The 13,563-nt window shown below is 41.5% G+C and overlaps 1 protein-coding gene and 1 pseudogene across 2 annotated transcripts in view; both read right to left on the reverse strand.

Annotated features, from left to right (window-relative positions):
* Positions 1 to 11,597, reverse strand: part of LOC119035656 (ferritin heavy chain-like) — a 60,659-nt pseudogene extending 49,062 nt beyond the window's left edge.
* Positions 1 to 11,653, reverse strand: part of R3HDM2 (R3H domain containing 2) — a 152,420-nt gene extending 140,767 nt beyond the window's left edge. Inside the window, exon 1 of one of the 2 annotated variants that reach the window (XM_053661705.1) lies at positions 11,571 to 11,653. The gene's annotated coding sequence lies outside the window, so the exon portion shown is untranslated. The remainder of the gene's footprint in view (positions 1 to 11,570) is intronic. The other variant, XM_053661704.1, reaches the window with a different exon arrangement.
* Positions 11,654 to 13,563: the final 1,910 nt, after the last annotated feature.

Below are 13,563 nucleotides of genomic sequence, written 5' to 3' on the forward strand. Positions count from 1 at the left end.
CCACTGAGCTACACCAGCCAGGGCTGAATTCTTTCATTAGTTCTAACAAATTTTTTGGTAGAGAGTTTAGGATCTTCTATATATATCATCTGCAAATAGTGATAGCTGTACTTCTTCCTTTCCAAATTGGATGCCTTTTATTTTTTTTCTAGGCTAACTGCTCCAGTTAGGAGTTCCAATACTATGTTGAATCAAAATTCTGAGGAAAACTTTCACTTTTCACCACTGAGTATAATGTTAGCTTGTGGCCCTTATTATGTTAAGGTAGATTACCTCAATACCCACTTTGCTGCAAGTTTTTTAAATGAATGTGGAATTCTGTCAAATACTTTTTCTACATCTATTGAGATGATCAGATGATTTTTAATCTTTCACTTTCTCAATGTGGTGTATCACATTAATTTGATTTGCAAATGTTGCTCTGAAAAAAATACCACTTGATTATGGTGTATGATCCTTTTAATGTATTACTGAATTCAGTTTGTTAATATTTTGTTGAGGATTTCTGCATATATGATCATCAGGGATATTGGCCAGTTATTTCCTTGTAGTGTCCTTATTGATTTTGGTAGCAGGATTATGTGTGCCTAATAAAATAAATTTATAAATGTTCCCCACCTTTCTATTTTTTGGATGAATTTGAGAATTGATATTAATTCTTCTTTAAACATTTGGTAAATTCACCAGTGAAGCAAGCCACAAGGTCCTGAATTTTAGTATGTTGGGAGCTTTTTGATTACTGATTCATACTTTTTATTATTAGTAGTCTATTCATACTTTCTATTTCTTCATGATTCAGTCTTGGTAGGTTGTATGTTTCCAAGACTTTATCTTCAAGGTTGTCTGACTTCTTGGTGTATATTTGTTCATAGTATCCTCTTACAAACCTTTTTTTGTGTGTGTGGTATCAGTTGTAATGGCCTCTTTCATGTTTATTTGAATTGTCTTTTTTTCCTTGGTGAATCTGTCTAAAGGTTTGTCTGTTTTATCTTTTTGAAAAACTAGCTCTTAGTTTTACTGATCTTTTTAATTGTCTTTTAGTCTATTTCATTCATATCTACTCTGATATTTGTTATTTCCATACTTCTTTTTTTTCTTTTTAAAGATTTTATTTATTAATCTTTAGAGAGGAAGGGAAGGAGAGAAGGAGAGAAATATCAATGTATGGTTGCCTCTTGTGAGTCCCCTGCTGGGAACTGGCCTGCAACCCAGGCATGTGCCCTGACTTGGAATCGAACCTCAATAGTGTGGTTCACAGGCCCACACTCAATCCACTGAGCTACAGCAGCCAGGGCTATTTCCATCCTTCTACTAACTTTGAGCTTAGTTTATCTTTTTCTAGTTCCTTGATGTTGTAAAGTTAGGTTATTTGAGATCTTTTTTATTTCTTAATGTAAGCTTTAATCACTGTGAACTTCCCTTTTAAAACTGCTTTTGCTGCATCCAATAGGTTTTACATTGTGTATGTTACATTTCCATTTTCATTTGTTTCTGGGTATATTTTAAATTTCTCTTTTGCTTCCTTCTTTGACCCACAGGTTGTTCAGTAGTACATATTTATGGTAATCTGCACATACCTGTAAATTTCCCAGTTTTCCTCTTATAATTGATTTGTGGTTTCATACCATTTTGGTCAGGAAAGATTCTTAATATGACTTAAAACTTGTTTATTAAGATTTGTTTCGTGACATATTATCTACCCTGAAGAATATTCCATGTGCACTTGAGAAGAAGGTGTATTCTGTTGCTTTTGGATGGAATGTTCTGTATATATCCGTTAAGTACATCTGATCTAATGTGTCATGTAAGGCTAATGTTTACTTATTCATATTCTATGTGGGCAGTTTATCCATTGATGAAAGTGGGGTATTAAAGGCTCCCCTTATTATTGTATTGCTGTCTATTTATTCCTTTAGTTCTGCTAATATCTGCTTTACTTATATAGGTGCTCCTAAATCCTACCCCTTTCTTATCTCAGTTAGCAATTCTACATAGCAATCCAAAATAAAAACAGAGTCATCTGTTCACAATTCCTTCCTTCTCCTCCCACATTTAACAATCTCCAAATTCTGACACCATCTCTTGGCTCCCTCTAATCTTCTCAGCTCCTGTCCCCTCTTCTCTACTCCGATCACTTCTGGGCAGAGAAATTAGTTAGCAGGGCAAGACCTCCAGAGCTCTTTTTTTGCCTCCAACACAACTGGCTGTGTTCTCAATGATGACTGCTCTGTCAGCCTCTATCCCTGAAGTACTAAAAGTCTCTAACCCATCCTTGATGGGCATGCAGTGCAAGTGAGAAATAAACTGTTGTTTCAAGCTACTGAGATTTGGGGTTTGTTTCTTACCCAGGATTCCCTGAGTCTATCTTGATTTCTACATCTTCTGCACAGACTACTACAATAGCCTCCTAGCCAGCATCTCTTCCTTTACTCTAAATCCCTTATTTCTCCAAATTGCTCCCTGAATTACCTTGGTAAAACAATGCCTGATTGAATGGAAATTTCTGTTCCATTTCTCTGATTAAAATCTTCAGAGTTTCCTCTTTACCTTAAAATATTCCATATTCTTTAATATAGCTCTTAAAGCCTAACATAAAATCAGGTTCTATATACATCCTTCTAGCCATTCAAAATACTGCTCCCTCTCCATCCGCACCATACTCTTTAGTACTCCTAAGTCTTTGCCCAGGCTATTCTATCTGCTTGAGAAGCTTTCCCACCTTATACCACGCCATCCTACCTTTGCCTGCCTAGACAGACATACATACATACATACATACATACATACCCCTACTCAGCTATACATTCAGAAGCACAAAGAGGAGGCTATTTTGTAAAAGGCAAAAGATTTATATGATCTGAAGAGAAACCTGAGTATTAGGTTAACTATTTTGGATAAGGTGGTCAAGGAAAAGTCTATGGAGAAATCACTGAGCTGTGACTTGACTAATGAGAAGAGGTAAGTCAGGTGAAGATGTGGGAAAACAGAATTTCAAGGAGAAGGAGTTACAAGTGCAAAGGTCCTGGGGCAGAAAAACGCCACTATGACTAGAGCTAGTAATAACAGGAAAGTGTGGTACAAGGTAAGTCAGAGAGTCTGGCATGGGCCAGATCATGAAGGCTTTTTGTAAGCCACATTCTTAACAAATTCTCCAAGAAATGCTTATGCTGTTAAGGTTTAAGAATCAGAGGAAGAGAGGGAGAATACAAAGAAACCCTAAGGAAAACATACATATAAGGGATGAGCAGAAGAAAACATCCAGGAATGCAAGAGGAAAAGTCATGTAAATAAAATATTTCAAGAAAGAAATGGGACAGTGAAACATGGTACAAAAAAACTAAGTAAGGATGAAATGGAGTCCATTAGACTTAACAGGTCCACCATGTTCTTTCCATTGATTTTGATGGCTGCTGGGAGTTGCCTCTGCCAGAGCATTAGAAACCCTAAGTGACAACTTAGTCACTTAGGTCTACATTCACCTGCTACCCCTAGCACACTATTTCCTGGAAGATATCAGCTGGGATTCCCTTCTTCCCTTTTCCAACAGAATCACAAAGGAAAGGTAAGGCAAAAGAACAATTTCTAAGTACAGAAAGAAAATGTACTTAAAATTTATCCATTATTAAGTCTGGATTGTCACTGCCTTCCTTACTTTCCTCCTAGTTCTGTCATAAAGCTTACAGAAACTTTCACAAGTCTGAACCAACCTTCTCCGAGGGATGAAGAATTACCTAATGTCCATAATGCTGCTCACATACCAGACTCATGCATAAATTCTTACCATTGACATGCAACAAAACACTGCCCCTACAAAAAATGTGAACTACATACTTGGAAAATCTAAATTTTTAATATATGTTAAAATTTTTAAATCTATACTTTTAATTACTAAGAACACTTTTAAGGTCCAGTGAGCTTTCAGGGGGGAAAAGTGTAAATGTGAAATACAGTTCTGATCATCATTAATAATTAACACTGCAGCACAATGTTATCACCATGAAACATACCAAAAGCATCCACACAAGGAAGATAATGGACTAAGTGGCAGAGGGAACTAGTTAATGAAATTTACAAAGTTTATTCTATACATTAGACAAGAATTGTATAGGAGACTAATGGAGCAAAAGTACTTCCAGAAGATCAAGATATAACTTGACTAGCCAGCAGACCATCTTTTTCTCTTTCTTTCTCACTGACTCACAATCGACAAAAAGCAACTACATAGAAAGAAACTGAGTTCTCAGTTGGGTCAAGACAGCAACATAGGCAGACATAGCTGGCCTCTTTACACAACCACATCAAAATTACACCAAAAAATACAACCACATCACTCAGGAACATCAGAAATTGAGTTGAATGGAAGTCTGACAACTACTCAATTAAAGAAATCACAACCACCCAGACTGGTAGGAGGGGTGCAAATGCAAAATGGGCTGGCCCTACACCTACATAGATAAAAATTCAAGAGGATATTTTGGGAGCAACAAGTTCCAGACCCACACCAGGCACCTCCAGCCCAGGATTCCAGTGCCAGGAAGATAAGTCCCCACAACTTCTGGCTATGAAAACCAGTGGAGATTGAGTCAACGAAGGAGACTGCTGGACCCCTAAACAATTCCTCTTGGGGAACTGTAGGGTAAATGGAGGCAGTCTGGCTTCCTCACCCAGATGTCTGTGCAACTAAGGGAAGCAGTTTCCCATAACCTTGACAATGGGCCTGATAAGCAGTATTCTCATAGTCTTGAGACTGTCCTGTAAATACTCCCATAGCCTTGAGTGGGCTGGCATGCGCAGAATCTTGCTGTTACTCAATCTGTTTTGGCTCTGCCAGCTTTGTTTATCTCTAATATTTAAGGGAGTAGGGACTCCATGCTGGGTGCCATGCTAGGGGACAAGGGCCACACTGGGTAATAAGAAACATACAGCATGCCGCTGGGATGCCATGCAGAGGGGACAGGTAACATGCAGGGGGACACGCAGCTTGCAGCATGCATGGCTCAACCACCCTCGAATAAAGGCATGTCAAGCATCCCCATAGCTCCATGAATATTCCATCTGCCCGAATCTCCTGAACCTGTCAGGCCTTGAACAGTCACAACACAGAAACCCACACATGGATTCACTTACTCAGAATCCCTCCTTCTGAGCTTCAGCACTGGGGTGGCAGCCTGAAGGTCACCAGTGGTATACAGGGACAGACGGAAGTATCTGGCATCAGGGCAAGCAGAGGTCATTGTCCCTTTGCTGAGCCCTCATCCCACAGAGCCAGCAAGCTGGTGCCATATCTGAGATTCCATCAACCTAGCTAACACTGAGTGACCCACCTTGGAGATCCAAAGAGGTTCTACCCCACCCAACTTACAGGCCCACCCAAGCTGCTTTTCCATAGAAATGGCTGGTCTTGGCTCCTAAATGCCATCAAACAAGCAACAGCTGGCTTCAGTGCACCCTAGCAGCCACCAGATTATAGTCACAGCTCGGCTTCACCTGGGAATCTCCAAGTCCAGGACATGTAGCAGCCATCTCAGATTGCTTTACAGATCAGGCAGGGTGGCCCCGGGCAAAACATGGATGGGGGCTAACCTTGGTCTGCTTCACCCAGCAAATCCCAGGGCCAGTGCACCTAGTGGACAGCTACAAACCACGTCAAAGCACCACTACCCTGCCCCTGCACAGCTGATCCTCCATGGAGGGTGGAGGTTGGTGGTCAGTGGTCATAGCCAGTCCTTGCAGCTAACTGGCTTGGGTAAATCCCTCCCATTGATCTGCCAGAAGTAACCAAGGCTCAACTACAAGAGGAGGGTGTACTCAGCCCATATGAGGGTAGACCATGAGTACCCAGCTTAGGTGATGGGGAGGCTGTGCCACTGGACTCTACATGACATCTACTACATTAGGCCATGCTACCAAAACAGGGAGTCATAGCAGCTCTACCTTATACATAGAAACAAACTTAGAGAGGCCATCAAAACGAGGAATCAAAGAAACACGGCCCAGCCCTGCCTGGTATGGCTCAGTGGATTGAGTACCAGACTGCATAACAAAGGGTCACTGGTTCGATTCCCAGTCTAGGGGACATGCCTAGGTTGCAGGCCAGGTCCCCAGTAGTGGGCGCACAAGAGACAACCACACATTGATGTTTCTCTCATTCTCTTTCTCCCTCCCTTCCCCTCTTAAAAATAAATAAAATCTATTTTTAAAAAAAGAAATATGATCCAAATAAAAAAACAGATCAAAGCTCCAGAAAAAAAGCTCAACGAAATGAAGATAAGCAATCTAACAGCTGCAGAGTCTAAAACACTGATCATAAGGATGCTTAAGAAACTTAGTGAGGACCTTAACAGCATAAAAAAGATCCAGTCAGAAATTAAGGATGTACTAATTTAAATTAAGAACAATTTACAGGGAAACAACAGTACAGTGGATGAAGCCGAAAATCAAATCAATGATGTGGGACATAAGGAGGCAAAAAAAACACCATGCAGAACAAGGAAGAAAGAAAAAAAAAAAAAAACGAGGATAGGATAAACATCTTCTGGGGCCACTTAAAGAGGTCCAACATTCACCTCATAGGGGTGCCAGAAGAGAAAGAGCAAGAAATTGGAAATCTATCTGAAAATAATACCAAAAGAAAATATCCCTAATTTGGTGAAAGAAATAAACATACAAGTTCAGGAAGCACAGAGAGTCTCAATTATGATGGATGCCAGATGGGAAGGGGGAGGGGAGAATGGGTGAAGAGGTGAGGGGTTTAAGAAGTACAAATAGGTAGTTACAGAACAGCCATGGGGATGTACAGTACAGTGTAGGAAAGGAAGTAGCCAAATAATTTATGTGCATGACCCATGGATATAAACAATGGTGTGGGGATTGCCTGAGGGAAGGAGGATGCTGGGTGGAAGAGGGCAAAGGGGGAAAAAATCAGGACAATTGTAATAACATAATCAACAAAATATAATTTAGAAAAAAATAAATAATCTGAGGTCTCTTAAATCCTGCCAATTACCTTTCTGATCTTTATACTTCTCACTCTATAGGATTAAGACCTCAGAATAACTGTATGGATGCAAAACTATAGTTTTCATTTGCTTGCAAAAGATTCTGAGGTCTTCCATGTTTTAAAAAAAAGCTGTAAAACATACTATTAATATCTATAGAAAAATAAAGTAATCGAAACACTGGTCTAAGTTAAGGAAGAGACTTTACCAGTACATTTAACAGCTACCTTCATTCCACCTCCTCCCCTCAAAAATACCCAGAAAGGCCTGAAAAAATTTTCCCCCCAAAAAATGAAGTTTCTAACAATTCAGAAAAGTCATAGTATGACAATTAAGTGAGCAATTAAAGGAAATGAAAAGATTTTTGATGCTTTTGTGGTTAACAAACTAAAGAGAAATAGAATAAAATGAGTCCTTTAAAAATACAAAAAGTGTTTTGACTATTCAAAGACATGACTGTCTAAAGCTTTTGCACATTTTCTCCCTACTCTCTCTCACTCTAGGCCAGGGGCTCCCAATTTGATGGGGTTGTTTTGTTTTAGTTTTTATTTTCGAGCACAGGAAAGTATTCTAGGAAACTTACTGTCAAAACAAGAAAGCTCAAACAGCTTTCCCAGCATGGGCTTAAACACCTAAACTGAACAACTCACAAGATATCCTGCAGAAAAGCAAAAAGAACACCTGGATTTAGGAAGCATCCCAGAATCTTTCCTTTCATACAACCCAAGTAAAAATAATAAAATCACTGCAGAGTATTATAATTAAGGGCCTTCTATGTTAATTTTTTAAAGTGTTGGAGAAATCAGATATATGCTAAGGAAATACAAAGAATTCAAACAGGAGTCAAAACAGATTAAGGTTATGAAATCTTTCCTATCTGTATCTGTTAACAAATAAACTCAGACTTAGGAAGGAGTGGACAAAGTCACTTCATTGGAGAGATGGAACAGGTGCTACACTGCTAAACTGGCAACCATGGTAAGAAAGCAAGTTAACCCATAAAAGACTATTAAGTGGAATGTTTTCTACACAGAGGGTGAGAAGAACACAGCTGGAGGAAAATACTGAGGCCACTGCGTATGAAGAAGGTCTCTAAAATTAGACCCACCAACTGTATTCATGCACACATATTCAAGCCATGAGTCCAGTTATTTTTCCTACTTATAAGCTGGCAGCACATTCCACAGAGGAACACTCAGAGTCCCTCACCCAATCTTACAAGGAGGCACAGAAAAATCTTACCCCCTCCCTGCACACAGTTTCACATAATTCTCTCCTCCGCACTTCCTGGAACCATGCAACCAAAATGCAACAATTTTTATCACTTCCTCCAAATCTTTTTCCTGAAAGCTTTTCTTGAGTTTGTGAAGAGAGCTGGCACAGGAACAAACACTGCAGCATTCAGAAACCGTTACCTACACTAAACTATTGTCAGTACTCAGTATTTATCTGTAAGAGGTGAGAACATGGCACAGAGTCATGTATCTCTGGGGACTGAGAAAGATTTCCTGGAAACTTTGTAAAAGGATTTAAAAGCAGACAACAGTTTTGGTAGAAGCTTTTTATCAATTTGCCCAAGTTATTTCTGAAATTATCTGCAAAATGAGTGCTAGTATATTTCTGATACTGTTGCTTCTTTACATTAATAGTATCCGAACCAGATCCGGTCCAATAGATACAAGATCCCCAATTCTTCCCCCACCTCCTCTACACATACACAAAAACACACACCACTCTCTCTTTAGCCTGGCAGCTTTCAATGTCCTGGGGCAAAGTTTTAAGCAAAAACCTTAGACTTTGCCACCAGCATTCCTACAGAGAGTTAAAAGGACTACCTCACTCCCTTTGCCTTCCTAAGCTGGAGAACAGTGGCCAGGACTATCCCAAAGAGAAATCTCATCCAGGTCACTCCAGCCAGAAGGTCAAGGAAGGTAACAAATGCATCAATCAAGAAACAAGAAAGGATAAAATAAATGAGGGATAGTCCACAGACCTCAGGGGGCCAGTTCCTTTTATCCTCTGACTTAATACAGAATTTAGTTGCTAAAAATGCCCCTAAATGGATCTGTGAAAAAAAAAGAATCAGATGTTCCCCATAACTGAACAATCCACCATTGTTAGAGAAAGCTATTCTTCCCTCCAGCTGGTGTAGCTTAGTGGATTGAACATGGGCCTGCGAACCAAAGGATTGCGGTTCTATTCCCAGTTGGGGCACATGCCTGAGTTGCAGGCCAGTTCCCGGCAGGGGACGCACAAGAGGCAACCATACATTGATATTTCTCTCCCTCTCTCCTTCCCTTCCCATCTAAAGATAAATAAATAAAATACCTTATAAAAAAAAAGAAAGCTATTCTTATAGTTTTTGAGCTCAACTATCTCTACATGAATGAAGGGGGGGGGGATCAAATCCATACAGCCCTGGCTGTAAATACTAACATCTTCAGTCTACTGAAAAATTCAAAGCGGAGCCAGCCTGCTCAGCTCTCTGGGCCAAAGAGGTAAGGAGGTGATCTCTTTCATCAGGGATATGAACAAACCTCAAGGGAAGAGCCTGAAGCAGTTGGTAAAAATCAAGCCATGTGAGATCTGAGATAATCTTCCTCTAAGACCACCAATGCCAAAGATCCCTCCAACTTCATCTTCTCTGCCCTTCATTTTTCATTCAATGACCTGAAAACACAAGACTTCTATCAAGAGAAATGAGGCGAGTACTGACCCCCCAAAAATCTCAATTTCTTCCAATATATACCTTACAAAATCCTAGTGAAAATCCATTCCATACCTCCAAGGACAACCAATCATGATCAGAAATTCATGACAGCGAGATCGTTCAAAATGACAACCACTATGTTAAATGTTAAGGACACAGTTATTAGCAATCTGACTTCATGAAGCTTACTTTCTAATGGGGGAGATTAAAGCTATAGCATGTTATATATAGCCTGATAAGGGATAAGAAGAAAAATAAAACAGATAATGGGGTAGGGAGTTAAGTAAATGTATGTGGGGCAGGGGGCACTGTTAGTGACATTTGAGTAAAGATCTGAGGAGCTGAGGGCACAAGGCTGTGCAGTTGTGTAAGGAAAAGATGATCCAGGGAATGAGTGCACAACCCCTGGGGCAGAAGTGTGCTTGGTGTGCTCAAGGAACAGCCAGGAGACCAGTGCACACACTGGAGGCAGAAGGCTGCTTCAGATCTAGGGCTTCAAAGGCAACTGTAAAATCTGTGGTTTCTATTCTGAGAGAAAAAAGAAGTCATCTCCTCTTCTGACTCCTTGCTATTAAAGAATAGCAGGCACCCTGCTTTTATATATGCAAATTTTTTTAATTTTGTTTCAAATTGTGGCAATCTACACTACAGATCATATAACGAACATAAAGACAGCTAGAACTGCAACTCTGAAATTTGACTTGACAGTTCATCACACCTTCAAGAAAGGTTCTCAGTTCTCTCAAACCTGTGGAGAACAGCAACCAGAGGAAAAAACACAACTGAAGAGTGAACTGAATTAACCTAACCTACCACTTTCTGCCACTAAACTTTTGTGTTGATGCCCCAGGCTCCACAAAGAGGAAAAAAAAAAAGGAAATACTGGAGGAAGAAAATGGTCCAAAAAAGTATTAGTAAGAAAGAAGAGCCACAAAGCTCATTTAAGTGCCAACATGACTATACAAAAATGCAGTAAAATGCTACGAATTTGTGACATTTGTGAAGCGGAATCTGTCACCTCCGTTCTCCCCAGTTTCCAGGCTGCCCACCAACAACCAGAACTCAGGCTTCTCAACTTCAGTTATCTATTGGAAAAAATACACCCAAGAACACTCTTCCAACTGGGATCTTAATTTAAATGTTCCCACACCTTTCTTTGGTTTAATAACACCTTTCTTTGGTTTGATAACAGCCCCAGAACCTCTGGGGCTGTTATCGGTCATTTCTTATCATTATACAAGATCAATTCGCTATGAGTAAATAAATATTCTGTGGAACTTCTAGGCTAACGGTCACTAGGCTAAATGTTGAAAATTTCTGGCTCTACAGCAAACCGAAATAGGTAAGTTTTCAGAGGCTCGAGTGAGTTTTGAGCTTAGTGCAGGCCCAACTTTTCAAGCTCCAGAAACATCACCCTGTATGTTGCAACTTAAATCTCCGTCCCCACATAAACACCGGAATGATCTGAAACACTCTTACACTTTTCCCTCCCATTTTCCCAATGCTCGAAGGAAAAAGGAGACCCAAGATACACCTGCAGCTAATCACTCCCAAGCACCACAAAGGCGCAACAGTTTTTAGGTCCCACTGCACAGGCCACAGGTGGCGCCAGCCCACCGCCCTCCACCCACCTCGACACACACACCCGGCCTTTCGCCTGAGCTTTCCCCACATACTCCGGATTTCTCAAGCCTCCCAGCCGTCCTCACCGGAGGATCCAGCCATTACCCACCACCCCCGGCCCAGGAAGCTCCAGCGGGGAACCCAGGCCCAGGACCTCCGCCCTCCAGTTCGAGGGGCCGACACGCCCCCTCCCCACAGGCCGCCCACGCCATCTGCCCTTGGCCGGGAGGTGGCCTCACCTCACGCGGGCCGTGGGGGGGAGGGCGCCCCCGTCTCCGCCCGCCGCCTGGGCCCACGGCCCCTGGGCTGCGGCTCGGCCCCGACGGCCAGCGGTGGCGCGCTTCTGGGGGCGGGCTCTTCTCCGTGGGGGTTTACCCAGGGCCCAGGGCAGGGGAGCAGGGGGGACTGGGGAGGGGAAAGGGGCTCGGGAAGGAGGGGGAGAGGGGAGAAAAGGGGGGAACCAAACCCGGAAAGGGAGAAAAGGGGGGAGGGGGGAAATCAGAAGGGGAAGAAAGGCCCAGAGTCCGCCCCCCGCTGCGGCCTGCGCCCTACGTCACCACGTCTGGCGTAATCGTCACCACGTCCTGCGCCCTTCGTGCCCGTTCCTCTTCACGTCTGTAGACGCCCCCTATCTCTTCACTCACCCACCCAGCTGGTACACTCATTGACTCATTCACTCGCTTCCTTTGCATTACCTGTGTCTCAAGTTATCGATCCACATCTACTGAAATCCTTAGTCCACCTTAAACCCGTGAAGCTTGTCAGATTCACCCTAGATTTAAACGTAATACTGGTAATTAAAGTAATTTAAATTTACAGAGCACTTTCAAAACAGCCTTTGACTTAAAACAGCAACTCCTGCGCTCCAAAGGGCATGTTTGTAATAAATATGTGTAATATAAATAGGTAAAGATCATGCAATAGGTAAATGTTCATTTTTTCCAGGTGTGAAAACTTAAGTCTAAATAAAGCAGGTTGAAGTCCACCTATTAAAATCACTTCTTACCACCACCCCCTAAAATACAGTTCTTTTTCTTAAGTCATCTTAAATTTGCAAACTCCCCCATTCTGTCTCTCCTAGGGAGAATCAATCTATCTGTTATTGGTTACTGGTATTTGGATCATTTACCGACCTCAAAAAAGCATTGTAGTCTTGCAATAGAATTTGACCATTAAATATTTACTATGTACAAGAACTGCAATAGGCAAAAAATAATTATTATAGTACAGTGCAAGTGCTGTTAACAGAAGGTGTTCAATGTGCTATAGAAACACCACAAGGAGCAATTAATTCTTAGAGGTAAGGAAGACTGAGTAAGCTACAGGTGAAATTTCAGCTATCCTTGAAGAATATAAGTGGGAGTTCATCAGAGAGGCAGGAATGGAGATAAGTCATAGAGGTATAAAATTCTTTTTTCCTTCAAGGATCATCAAATTCCTAGTTTTTAAGTTGGAGGCAGAGGGCAGTGATGGCCCCAAAATATGTAGCATTCTACATCTATTTTTCAATTTAATCCTCAAAACAATAGGTACTATTGTTATACCCAGTGTAGAGGTATATAAACTAAGGAAACCTGAGGCACCAAAATCCCAGATTTTAAATTGAGAGAGTTTATCTTCAGAGCCTGCTCTTCAATCACTACATTATTAGAAATATGTAACTCACTATTATTAACAACCAAACCTAAAACAAAAACAAACTAAGCAAACAAGTAGAACAGGAACAGAATCACAGAAATGGAGATCACACGAAGGGTTATCAATGGGGGAGTGGGTGGAGAGAGAGGGGGAAAAGTTGCAGAGAGTAAGTAGCACAACTGGTAGGTAGAAGATAGACAGGGAGAAGTTAAGAATAGTATAGGAAATGTAGAAGTCAAAGAACTTATATGTACAATCCATGGACATGAACTAAAGGGGGGGAGAATGCAGGTGGGAGGGGGTATGCAGGGCAGAGGAGAATAAAGGGGGGAAATGGCCAACTGTGATAGCATAATCAATAAAATATATATATTTTAAAAAGAGCCCTGGATGGTGTAGCTCAGTGGATTGAGCGTGGGCCTATGAACCAAGAGATCAAGGTTTGATTCCCAGTCAGGGCACATGCCTGGGTTGCAGGCCAGTTCCCAGCTGGGGACTGGCCTGCAGGGAACTGGCCTGCAACCCCGGTATGTGCCCTGACTGGGAATCGAACCTCGAATTGTCTGGTTTGCAGGCCTGAGCTCAATCCACTGA

Source organism: Artibeus jamaicensis, unplaced genomic scaffold (assembly GCF_021234435.1).
Source record: "Artibeus jamaicensis isolate MK-2021 breed Jamaican fruit bat unplaced genomic scaffold, CSHL_Jam_final contig_233, whole genome shotgun sequence".
Taxonomy (NCBI): Eukaryota; Metazoa; Chordata; class Mammalia; order Chiroptera; family Phyllostomidae; genus Artibeus; species Artibeus jamaicensis.